This window comes from Ambystoma mexicanum, chromosome 10 (assembly GCF_040938575.1).
Source record: "Ambystoma mexicanum isolate Mex_15411 chromosome 10, UKY_AmexF1_1, whole genome shotgun sequence".
NCBI classification, from domain to species: domain Eukaryota; kingdom Metazoa; phylum Chordata; class Amphibia; order Caudata; family Ambystomatidae; genus Ambystoma; species Ambystoma mexicanum.
In genome coordinates, this window is record NC_090932.1 from 430,581,743 (window position 1) to 430,595,143 (window position 13,401).

At 47.7% G+C, this 13,401-nt stretch overlaps 1 protein-coding gene across 4 annotated transcripts in view; it reads right to left on the minus strand.

The window, feature by feature from the left end:
* The window catches only part of PIK3CB (phosphatidylinositol-4,5-bisphosphate 3-kinase catalytic subunit beta), a 2,502,085-nt gene that overhangs the window by 2,046,946 nt on the left and 441,738 nt on the right, over positions 1–13,401 (minus strand). For 2 of the 4 annotated variants that reach the window (XM_069617988.1, XM_069617989.1), the window contains exon 3: positions 7,099–7,239. The exons of the other annotated variants lie outside the window; for them this stretch is intronic. The gene's annotated coding sequence lies outside the window, so the exon portion shown is untranslated. The remainder of the gene's footprint in view (positions 1–7,098; positions 7,240–13,401) is intronic. 4 annotated transcript variants of the gene reach the window in all.

Sequence of the window (13,401 nt, forward strand, 5' to 3'; positions counted from 1 at the left end):
GCTAAGGCCAGGGAACTCCGTGAAATGCTTCCGACCAGTATGGCGGAAAAAAAACAATCTGAGGGTCCTACACGCGTGAGGGATCATGGGCACAGTGGACGTCACACTAGGGATAGTTTTACTGGCCCGCCCTATGTCGACGCCCATTTTCGAGTTTCGAAAAACAAACTGTAATACTCCGCAGCTTCCACTAGATGTCGGCCTATGCACAGCATGTGATCTAAGCAGATTGCACAAGCCTCAGAAATATATATATACACACACATAAACACACAACATTTCGTGATTAATCTATCATTCAGAAACCAATATCTTGCCCAGGTGCGCTAAATAAAACCGCATCCATACACAGGGACTGTTAAACCAACATCCCTACTATGTATGTGAAGGATTGAGCACACTTGTATAGCATACTGTATTACCCAAAAGATATCTAGGCGTGAATCTTTTCTTGTTCCTAGGATTGTCTCTTAAAGCAACATTTGCTTTCAACCCCCTACATGCCTCACCCCACACCCCTGCCGATACAGCATGAACCCGGTTGTCTCCAGCAGAGGCCCCCGAATTGCCATGTGTGTCACATCGGATTGCCACACTGTGGAAAGCCGGGTTGGAGGTAGCAGAATCAACATGCACTTTCTGGAAGCTCGATACTTGCGGTTTACCCTTTTGGACGAGAGGAGTCAGAGGGAATGCGTAACAATTTAGTGCATCTAATCTGAAATGAGTCTCCTGTCGAAACCGTGTTCCCAGGGAGAAAAACTGGGGCATTTGGGATTACCCATGCATCAAGAAAATCTCTGGAAGACGACAAAGATTGCACACACTTAAAATCGTCCATTCGTAACTGTTTAATGTTAGCCTACTGATTGTCTGCCTCTGTATTACTCTTTCCTGGAATAGGAGTAGCCTGGAGTGTGATCCCATGGCAAACTGCACAAACCTAAATTTCAACTGTTACCATGCCTAAAGCATTGATGTTGTACTCTGTTCCTATCATTACTACAGTGACGGATAAATGGCCTAGAGTTAGAGATAATTTATGTCTGTGTGCCGGGACCCATCCAAAGACCTTGCGCTGTCTGAGGACACAAGGGCCCTCTCCCAGCCCTTCCGAGATGAATCGGTTGTCAAAACTGATGTGAAATCTGACTGGTCGACTGATGGATTCTGTGAGTCTCTTTGATGAAGATTCACCGGGACGTTATTTTGTCAGCCAATGCTTCATAACTGGAATCAGGAATGCGTTGGGGACCCAACGTCCAGTGCAGCGCTTATGAGCGCTCTAGGATGGACCTTCAGGATATTGTCTGGAACCATTAGGGACCGTGGAGAGATAATGGAGGATTAAGTGCCCTCGTTGTAAAACCAGGTAGTCCGTGTGCATAAAGGGACCCCTTCAGGATAGGACAGAGCCCGGGGACAGGAGCTGAATGGCCCATCAGAACGAGCTCTGCAGACACCAGTAGTCTTGTATGTCTCAGGATGGGCCCCAGTAGAAGAGTCTTTACAACCCCAAGTTACAGGAGAGCTCCCTAGAAAGGAGTCCCAGTGATGGACAACCTTACAAAATAAAGGAGTACTTACCTTCTCTGAATGAGTCTTTCCGTGGGAGAACCACGGAGATGATCCGGAGACAATTTGATTTAGAAAAAATAATCTTGCTCAACCAGGAGAGCCTATTCTTTGAGGATCTAGGTGTCAAAGCATTGCAGGCTGTGCAATAATCCCACCTTTCGTCAGCCACCATACACTGAAAGCACGTGAGTATCAGAAATGTAATGCACACCAGGAGAAACCACTCAAATCCGGCATGCGCTGCAGGGTCAGGAGCACCTGTGGCAGTGATACATATGGACATAAACAGCACAAAAGAACAGAAAAAAAGTGTGCAGGAAAAAAAAAATAATAAAATCACGGACGCTGTGCAACCGTCCATTTAGACCGACGCAAAAATAAAACATTTCAAAAAGCACTGCGATGTTGCACTAGAGGGTGGGGAAATGCCCACTGCCACAACCTTAAATGTCAAAGAAGTGCATATTTTGTGGGCCAAAATATTGCGGTACCCTCCCCATCCAAGGATGCCCATACAGCACAGAGGAAGGGGGACAGGCTGTAAAAGTATAGTAGGTGAGGCGATAGAGCTTTCTCATATTTAAGAGGATTTGTTTGGCCACAGTGACAAACTATGACTAGAACTCTGAGGTTGCTGCAGAAGGGGCCCCAAGTTTGTGAGCCTTTGAGGGGATCACTAAGGGGTGAAGTTTACAGTTGAAGGGAGAAGTGTACACTGAAGTACTTATGAATGGCCACACTGTTAAATGATGAATTGTCTGGATTATCTTTGTTGCTACGCAGGCATCAGGGTGCAAACAGACTGATGTGAGTGAGACAGATCAGATATCGGGGTTATTCATCTCATTTAAACAGAAGCGTTTTCTAAAACAATGCAAATCTGTAATCAGCCTCAGCTCAATAAGTACCTTATTCCATGCTATGGCTGCTTGCACTGAAAAGGAACGACCGCCACCCTTTGCTCACATAATATGAGGGCAACGAAGCAGCATAGAGTCACTAGACCTAGTGGTACTGGCAGATTGCTAGAGACCATCCCGAAGATATGCCGATGCTGAACCATATAAGCAGTTCTGAGCACTTATGGGTTATTGCGCTAATTTTAAATCTGATACACTCCTCAATAGCCAACCAATGCAAATTGCTTCTGTGTTCAGAGATTGGGCCTCCTCTTGCGATACATTTTACGATACAGACTGCATCTTTCTGCAGTACCTGCATCCTATGGATGCATCTTATTTTCTCCCACCAAGATAGCATTACAATAATCCAACCTCAGCATTAGCACTGCTCTAGTCAAGGTAATACAGTTTGCCCGAGAGAGGAATGGTTTAATTAATCAGAGCAATCTTCGATGGTCTTGCCCTTTATTCACAACATTACTGGTATGACCTGCTGAACTCAGGGAAGGCTCAAGCGTAATGCCAAGTGTTTAACTTCTGTGATAATGTGGATCAATTGTTTGATCTGAAAGCCTACATATTCTGCATTCAATTTCACTCGTGATTGACTGGTTCCCAAATATGAGAAACTCAGTTTTGGATCCATTAATACACACTCCGTTAACCGTCACCCATACCTTAATTGATTCATAGATGAAGGAATCCTCCTCTGAATCTTCACTATAATCCCCACTTAGTTCCATGACGAGCTAGGCATCATCTGCATAGTTTGTAAAGCCGATACCCAGCTCGTCCAGTAAGTCACAGAGGACAACAGAATACATTGAACAAAGCCGCAGAAAGACAAGCCTGCTGTGGAACTCCACAGCTAATGCATTCTGGCTCTGAGTTTTCCTCTCCCCTCTGCATGACTTTTTATTAACAAATCATGGTTCAATAAATTGAAGGCTTCTGACAGCTCCAAAAGCATCAGCAGCCCCAATTTGCTCTTGTCTATGATAGTCAACATTCCTGTCTGAAGCCTCCGACAGTGCACCGCCATTTTATGACACCCTGAAGAAACCTGCCTCACAGGCCTATCTCAAAGCTCTTGTTATGACAGGATTTTTAGAAGCCTTGTAATCTATTTTAGCCCTATGTGAGGGAACCTCGGCAGTGCTGGTAGTCGAAAACCTTGAGCTTATGCCCGACTTCTTCTCTTCCCTCAGCAGAACCGGTATGGAGTTCAGCCCCGTTGAGGGGACCCTCAGGCTGACGCCCGGTGTCAAGACCCCTGGAATGGGGACCCTCAGTCCTGCTGTTAGTTCCCACTTGGGGATCTTCGGGAATGGCCCCAGTACTTTTTGCCCCTTTCCGGGGAACCTGGGGGTGACCCCAGTACGTTTGGCCCTTGAGTGGGGAACCTCAGGAATTACCCCTGTATTTTGAGCCCCTGGATGGGGAGACTCAGGTGTGACCCCGGTACGCTTAGCTACTTGAAGGGGATCCTCGGAGGTAACTTCAGTATCCAGATTAGATCCCTTTCGGGATACCTCAGGGTGGACCCTGGTGAGGCTTCCTTCCAGCACTGGATGACCCCGGGAAGGAAACATCCAGCCGATTTGCCCTAAAAAAGCTATGAACTTTAACAGGCAATTCATCTTCTCGTCGATGAACTGCGAACGGATAGAGAGTCGCAGTAAAGAAGTGATGCTCGCAAGAATAAGAGAACACAAAATCCTTTCTCTCCGGCATAGACGGAGATGAAGAGGACTGGGGAGCTGAAGCAGGAAGTTTGAAGGACAAGATGGGAAAATAAAAAATCCCAACAATGCAAGTGCGTCTGACACTGACCACACAGAGAAAAGGACTGAAGAGCGCTGAGCGGGTTCTCAGGAAGGTGGGGCTACAGCCACGCACGATGGCCCTGCGTAAAAATAAAAAAGGAAAATAATATTTCTGATGCTTCAAAAAGTGCTTCGGTCCCATAGGACAGAATGTCCCAAAAGTATGGAGGAATTGGGACGGGATGTAGGATAAAGTATATTAACGTGGGGAATGGGTAGAGGGCAGCACAGTGGGGGGGAGCCCTGTTTCAGGTGGCTAGTGGGAGACGCATGCATTATGAGAGTTCGAACATATCCTTAAGCGGAACTAACATTTGCTTTGTCGCAGTGCTATGTACAATCTATCCATGGCCCTACCGAATAAATACTTCATTTCTTATTTTCAATTGTGTGCCATTTAATAGATTCATTCAAATATTTCCGATAGCCAGGTGCCCTAGCAAGGGCGTGGTTTTATAGAATCATAATTTGAAGTGGTTCATTTAGGGCACTCCGCCTTGTGTGATACTTGTTCTGCACATTTGTCCCCTAGATGCTTTTGAGTTTTTCCTCTTTTTGTTATGCATGTAGAATCTACTACGTGCAGTTAGTCTTTTTTACAATTAGGTAGGAAAGTGACCAACCAAATGTGAGTAGAGCTGCGACCTAGTGCAAAGGAAACAACCATGGGAGCCAGGGCAGAGGTCCTTCCAAAACACAACTTGAGAATTAGGACACTAGAGCCCCCCCAGGATAATGGTCATTTCATTTAACTACCAGATGTCCAGGAAAATACTCCTAAATCTTTCATGAACTGGATGGATTAGTGGGACACATGGGGATCCCAGGACTTGCTCTTGGGAGGGGTAGCTGATAAAGGGAGGGAACCGAGAACAAAGTCTGTGATTTGTACCAAGGAGAGCCAAGGGTGATGTCAATATTCACAAAACAGCAGCAGCGAGGCATGATGGGACACCTGCGTGTCTGAGATGAGAAAAGAGTTGCTTTGTTCGCAAGGACCAGGCTGACCTCGAAGTCATCTTCTGAGCTCACGTGGACGACCAAGTGCATATCGCGTGGTTAGTTCTGGGAATATGGTAGTGAGTTTTAAAGTATAACCAATTACTTTTCAGTAACTCAAGGTGACTGGGACGTTGCCGTCATGTGAAGAAGATGGATGAAAAGATGATACGACCAATGGGAAAAGGGGCCATACGTGACCATTCACATGTAAATAGGCAGCAGCAAATGAGGGTGGGGGATGAACACCATTTTGAATGAGTCATGGATGAGGATTTTTAGGTTTATAATGGGATTTTTGCTTTGATGAAGGCAGAGAGCTCCATGGAAGGAGACCTATAATACCCTGTCGTCATTACATTTTGTATACAAAATAAACCTCTTGTTCTTGAAAGAGTGCACTGACGCTTTTTCCCCAAGTGGGTTGTTTTTTCTATGTCTGGGTGTTGTGAGGTTACCCTACTCATTCTTTGGCTTCTTGCACGCTTCAGTACTCAGCATGTCCTTGCCTCAAAAAGGATTTGGAGGTTGTTTCCTAGTCGATGCTTGTACTGTGTAGTCCCTGGATGTCTATCTCAGCTGCCAATGCTTCCCTGCAGTCAGGATCTCCCATTTGGCTCCTGAATGGGTAAGGAAATTCCATTTGTACCAGAGCAGCCTTTTCTTTTCATATGGTGCGGGCAGGATTTGACCGTTGGACCCAGATGCATTGTTGTACCCTTAGTCCTTGGTGTTTATGTCTCTGGACAGTACTGCTTCCCAGGACCTACTACCCATTTAGAAAGTCCAGTGCATTCTTGTAGCTGATGTCCCTTGCGCTAAGATACAAGGCTGTTCGGTTCACAAGGTCTCAACTCAAGTAAATCATGGAAAGATTCCAACAACCCATGCTCAATTTACAGATCGCTAGAAGCGAGGGACAGTGGTGTTCTTCTGGGTTCCTTTGCATCTCCTTTGGGTTAAGTCTGGCACTGGCATGGCAACGGAACAACGCCTACCCTAATTTGAAGTGTCCTTGGGGCCCCTTGATCTTGTCATATTCCCAACCCCCGTCACAAGAGTCGTTCACTAGGTGATGGGGTCAGAAGGGAACATGAAATAAAAGCCATACACAAATAACATTACGTAAAATATATATCTAGTCGACTGGTCAGCCATTACTGGTAGTACATACAGATTAGGGAGTTAAAGGGAAGGGGTCATAAATTAACTGAGAGGTAACACTTGAATGGTATGGTTATCCTTCAGATTGTTTGCATTGTGAACCAACGAGGAAATCTATGGGTGGGGTGATGAGATGGGTCGGTGCAGGTGTTTCCTCGAGGCCAAGGGCAGATTTGAATGCTGTAACAGTTGTATTGAGTCCCGAAAAAAGTATTCCCTCTCCAACCATCAGTTGGAAAGAGATGCTATCTCACACGCTAAACCATACAGTATAGGCTCAGGAATGTGCAAAAGACTGCAGCCTAAAACAAAAATCCTAGTTTGTCATACTGCAAGAGAAGGGTCACAAAGATTTCAGAAATGCTATCTAAATGGGACCTTTGTGTGAATACAAGCAACATATACAACAATTAAAGGCAGGATGAGCATTTGGTAAGAAACAGGGCTTCTCAACAGTGAAGGGAAACCAAATCTCATAATAGGTTGTAATGATCCTATATTCTTAATTACGACCCAAAGTAGCTAAATCATTACAGGCACCAACATGGACATCAATAAGATTGCAAGTATGAAAATATAAAAATCTGTTTACATCAATAAAATACTGTTTTTAGAAGTGTTATGCTTACCTATTTGTAGGAAGAACATTAAAGAGGTCTTGGCAAGACTGAACGTAATATCCTTGAAAACAAAGTAGACTGAATTCTTGTGAAAGACATGGTGGCAAGAATGCAGTAAAAGCTTTCTCAGATACAAGCTTATTAAACCATCTGCAAAAAAAAAAAATGTTGATACTGAAAATGCTTAACGGATGCAGATGAAAAGAATGACTTTTGGGTTATTCATTTTTGCAGGAGTTTTACTAAGTCTTTCATGCACAGGGATCCACCTCAGGAGTGATAAGTAAAGGCTGTTAATGAGAAATCAGGAGGCGACAGTGGAAGGGGGGGGGGGTTGCTTTTGGGAAGTGGCAGTGATGCGGGAGAGTGAAGTGGGGATTGCAACACTAACTACAAACCCAACAGCTGCAATTCTCAAGTCCATCTACCAAAATGCAGTGCAATCCCCCCCCCTTCCCCACTCCCCAGTTCCTTCGACTGAGTTAAGAGATTTCCAGGGCAACAGCTCAGGGAGAATGCCACGTGACCAGGCACATTTAGTCTCATATGGCTAACAGAAATGGTGTACTGTGCTTTTTAGTGAATCCCATCTTCACAAAGGGAGTGCACGTGGTTAGGGCATACTGACTGACTGGGTGTTCCTCCAAAAAAAAAGTAATTCCAGTAAGTAGTAATGTTCCACAAGTGAGTGCAGGGATTCAGATGTTACCGTTTTCCTGTAGTTTGGGATTACAGGAAGGCAGTGAGTGCATCTAGGCAGGGGCATCCCTATTGGAGGGTGTGGGGGGGGGGCAAACGGGGCACATGCCCTGAGCCCCCATCCTGGGGGCACTTGCGGGGGCTCCCACAGATCCTGGGGTGTGAGAATAACATGTGCCAGCCTGCCGCAGGAGGCACGGGCACACCAGTCAACCTTCCCGGCTGTGACTTTAATGTAAAGTTCAATCAAGAAGTAAGCAACAACATAGTGCCCTCCTCTCTGTGCCCCCCACCCCCACGGGCCGGCTTACTGATTTTGAGTTGACAGCAAGTGAAGTCACGTGAGTGCCAGTCTTCCACCTCGCTTGGATCATAAATCATTGTTGCAGGCCATGGCTAGGAGGGACCAGCAATAGCAATGCAACAAGAAACTGTTACAAACAGCCAATGAAAACTACCATTCTGTTACTATGCAGTATTTGATACATTCTGTATAGTAACACAGAATGTGCGGTTTTCATTGGCTGCAGTGAAATGACATGGTGACGTGTTGTTGCCACAGGAGGCAGTGCGGCGCCACCTTCACTTCACGACTTACTGTAAAGCTGTCTATGCGTGGCGTCAGTCTTGAGACAGAGAGCCTGCTGCACTGCGTGGTGCAGGAGACAGAGTCCCCCGCCGGCAGCCGAGCCGACTCCAAATCAGGTAAGTGACCGTAGGCGCCCTCAAAGTGATTCCAACCAAGGGCCGCAGGTCCGGCGGTGCGGACCTGGGGACCCGACTCCTAGTCCTCCTGGGCCCAGGGCCCTGGCCTGGACCCAGCAGCCAGTAAGCATCAGGACACCTGTCGGAAACCTGCTAAGATGCTTGCCCTGCTCTTGCACACACTTCTCTAACAGACCAATCTTGCAATAAGCCCCCCGTGCTTTCCCGCGTTGTTTTAACGTTCGTGCAGAAAGATGGATGTAGTGCATTGCAGTCATGCCTGTGCTGGAACAAAAGTTGCCTAGGCAAACCCGCATAAATAGCTCGATTGCGGGTCATGTGCAGTCCAGGCTGCGATTTACCCCGAGCAGCCCCGCCCCCCATGGGCGGGGCACCTCAGTGCAGCAGTGCTGATCAACTGCCATCCACCTGCTGCTCCCACTGTCTACTGCTCGTCACTGCCCTCTCCACGCAGCCCACCACATAGGTGGTCATTTGCTGCAGTTGTTCCTGCCACACACTGCGCTCCTCGTGGTTTGTCACTATCCACTGTGCCGGTCATCCGCTCTCACTGCATGCCAACCGCCCACTTCTCTCCAGCACGCCTCTCCACCTACTGTATATCACTCCCTGCTTGCCACACGTATACCTGCCTACCGTGCCCAATAGTGCCCGTCTCTATCACGCTGCACACAAATGCCGAATGTCCCTTCCCTGCATTCGCTGTGTGCTGCACCTCTTCTGCCTGCATATCAAGGCGATGCTCCCACTGCATGCTTTTCCCGCCTCCTCATCAAGGAGACCAATATAACGCACTACCTGCTTCCCTGCCCCGACTGCCTGCTCCTCTGTCCACCTTGCCAGCTGCCCTGCTTTCTCCCCTGCCTGCTACTCTCGCCACCTTGCCAGCTGTGCTGCTCTCTCCCCTGCCTGTTCCTCACTCCACCTTGCCAGTTGCCCTGCTTTCTCCTCTGCCTGCTCCTTTCTCCACCTTGCCAGCTGCGCTGCTCTCTCCCCTGCCAGCTCCGCTCTCCACCTTGCCAGGTGCCCTGCATTCTCCCCTGCCTGCTTCTCTCTCAATGACCGCTGCCCTGCTTTCTCCCCTGCCTGCTCCTCTTGCCGCCTTGCCAGCTGCGCTGCTCTCACCCCGCCGGCTCCTCTCTCCACCTTGCCAGCTGCCCTGCTTTCTGCAATGCCTGCTTCTCTCTCCACCTTGCCAGCTGCCCTGCTTTCTGCAATGCCTGCTTCTCTCTCCACCTTGCCAGCTGCCCTGCTTTCTCCCTTGCCTGCTCCTCTTGCCACCTTGCCAGCTGCGCTGCTCTCTCCCCTGTTGGCTCCTCTCTCCACCTTGCCAGCTGCCCTACATTCTCGCCTGCCTGCTCCTCTCTCCACCTTGCCAGCTGCCCTGCATTCTCCCCTGCCTGCTTCTCTCTCAATGACCGCTGCCCTGCTTTCTCCCCTGCCTGCTCCTCTCGCCACCTTGCCAGCTGCCCTGCTTTCTCCCCTGCCTGCTCCTCTCGCCACCTTGCCAGCTGCGCTGCTCTCAACCCTGCCGGCTCCTCTCTCCACCTTGCCAGTTGCCCTGCTTTCTCCCCTGCCTGCTCCTCTCTCCATCTTACCAGCTGCCCTGCTTCCTACCCTGCCTGCTCCTCTCCCCCTTGCCAGCTGCTCTGCTTTCTCCCCTGCCTGCTCCTCTCTCCACCATGCAGCTGCCCTGCTTTCTCTCCTACCTGCTTCTCTCTCCATAATAACCGCTGACCTGCGGCCTGTTTCTTATTCCTCAGCTCATCACCTCTGATTGCAAGTCTTCACATCTGCAAATTTACAGATGTGTGCACATTTGCATTTGTTTTTTAAAGGAACAAGTAGAACACATACAAAAATGTTAAGGGGCATAGACAAAAAGAAATAAAAGGGGCGCCGTGGGTTTTCCCTCTCCCCATGTTTAAGCAATGCAATTACACAGATGCACATGCGTTCACATGTCATAGGCACTGCCTCTACGGGCTCTGTTGCTGTGTCTAATGCGAGAGCTGCATGGAGTAGTAAGAATAATACTAGCATACTAGATATGACTACTGATACCCGTCACTATTCCTGACGGATGCTCCCCGCCGTGCTTCCCGTGCGAGCACGGGTCCATTCCTCACGTAGTCACTCGCAGTTGCACGTGCGCTCTGAGTCTGCACAAGCAACAGGCGTGCACGTCTCTGTGTGTAGGTGTGATAGAGTGCCTGCACCTATAAACATGTGCGCGGCCTGCAATATCTTCTCTGCAGCCCATAGATATTTCTTTATGGGATGTCGGCAGTATGGAGAGGCACTCAAAAGTTCTCAAAAAGATTAAGCTCGCCTTTGCGGTCCTCGAATAGACCGCGTGGGTTGGGGAGGGGAGTATGTCGTACCTTTGAGGGCATAAAGGGGGAGTATGACGAACCCTTGAGGGCATAAAGTAATAGGTCAAATATGTGGAGTGGGGTTCACATCCCAAGTGTGATGCCTTCCAGGAGCATAGCGGGTCTCATCTAAAATATTGGTTTGCAAACAGTTAATGCAGCAGGATTCTTGCAGGGTGGTTTCAATTGTAGGGAATGGAACATGTTCTTTTCAGTGTTTTTGTATGTGTAAAGTGAATGGAATTTCATTTGGGATGTTTTGTGTTATTAAACCACTTCGACTTGAGTGCGTATGCAAGAGATTGTGCAAGTGTGTGCAACAGAGTGAAAACACATGTGCACAGGAGCCAGGAGCACACATGTCTGTCAGAGGTTTGTATATAAAAAGCAGACGTGTAAAAGAGTGAACGAATGCATGCAGAACAGCATATGTAAGTGACTGTGTGGGTCAAAGAGTAGGTGTAAGAAAGAGCGAGTACGAATGTGTGTTTGAGAGAGAGAGGCAGCTGTGTGTCCGTGCGTGTGTACTTTGGACACATTCATACAGGAAAAAAAAAACTTCATGTTGAACTGTTAGGTTTTCATTTTGTTTAATAAAGGCTTGCTTAAAATACTTTTTTTATTTTCTTTCAAAATTAATATATTATTCGAAACAAAAACAAAGATTGAAATGCCCCTAATATAGCATCCTCTTGGGGAAACAGATCACAGATGTATAGTGTTTATATTTTATTAACAACTAGATAATCCATTTAAAGCTTAGAGGAGTATCTGTTAAATTGGACTCAAGATATGTAATCCCTTTATTTTTCACATTGGGAGGGGGCATGGGTGTCGCGGAGGCAACATGGGTTTAGAGGGGGGTGGCAAAGGCTGTCTGTGCCCCGGGCCCCCAAAACTGTTAAAATGGCCCTGCATCTAGGCATGGCTTATGGAGCAGTTCATGAAAATGTTGGCGTGGATGCATTTATGGGCAGCTTCGCTCACTAGGGGGTAGACCTCGTTTTGCTAAACAGGTGGTTCTTCTGGAGACAGAGCCTCAGAGGAAGTGTATTCTATGTCTTGGGAAGGGCCATGTCGAACTGAACCGCTCCCCATGCACTTCCTTATGGAACATCACATGTGTTAGGAAATCTCTTTACAGAACGTTTCCTTCCATTTCTACGGACCCCCAAACTGTTTGCTCCTATTTTTGATTCTGACCTCTTTACAGTGCAGCGAAGCCTTAAGCTTCACGACACTGGCTGGGGTTTGCTCATTTGTCATGGGGAAACTGACATATCCTTCAGGCTGTCAGTACTGTTACTTTGTTACTACTTTTGGTAACTCTCGTCATTGTACTATGCATCTTACAATGCAGTACAACGGGGCATACGTTTCATTTTGCCCTAGACTAACACTCAGAGGATTTATGGTTACTTTAGATGTGCTAAAGGGACAAGCTGGTGGCAGCAGTTACTTTTTGCTATTTTTTGGCGCATTTCATTTTAGCCTTACCGCGATTGGCAACTAACTATGGCTAGTGGTCAAACATGGCCATGCCACAAGGGTTTTCACTTGTTCCTTGGCCATCTTGTCTTTAACCCTTCTTGGCCTGTGAGGCCAGGAAAATCCTTATATGGACTTCCAGTGCCCAGGAAAGCAGCGGCCTTTGACGTGCTACTGGAGGGCCATGGGTGTTTGCTCTCAGGAAGTGGGTTGGGACCGTCTGGTCCCAATCCACAAACTAGTTTGTGTGTCTGAGTGTTATGCGTGAATTTTGGCACCAGCAGTCCTGATTGGACCAATTCTTTGGGTGTGTGTATGGGTCAGATCCGTCATTGACTAGTGGGAGTTTCAGCTCTTACATGGCTTTTGTGATAAGAAGAGGACCTCTGTACCCACTTAAGAGAGATCCTGGAAGAAACTGAAGGTGCCAAGAATTCTGCCCAGATGCAACACCTGCGAAAGAAAGCCTGGCGAGCAACTTCTACTACTATCCAAGAAGAGCCCCGTCTTGTGGAAGATCACCAGCAGTCCTGCAAAGGATCTGTGACCCTTGCAGCGGAGGGAACATCCATGATCGGTGTCAGCTCGGAGTCCTAGGTAGAGCCTTCGGACGTTGCTCTGGATTGTCCAGTGGCTGACCAGCTCAGAGTTGGGGCTACCGTGTTGCAGACGTCACTGTTCCGAGTTGTGGCATGGAACTTGGGGGATCTTCAGCTTGTGCAATAAGGCCTCTCCGAAATTTTGTGGTACTAGCATAAAGGAGACACAAGATAAGAGGCAAAGTCTCACAGGAGCAAGTTAGTCTCTTTGCATCGCTGTGCATCGTAGCAGTTTGCGTCCAGTCCTGTACTGAGAGGGGCCCAGCATCAAGTTCTATTGAATTTTTCAACTGGAAGCCCTTGTACCAGCTATAGTCGTTGACCAGAGAAATGCTCGAACCTGCAACCCCTGGGGATCAAAGGTTTAGGCTTACTGGTAAAAGCAACCCCTGACCCTCTTCAGCAAACCTGCCAAGTCCTATGAG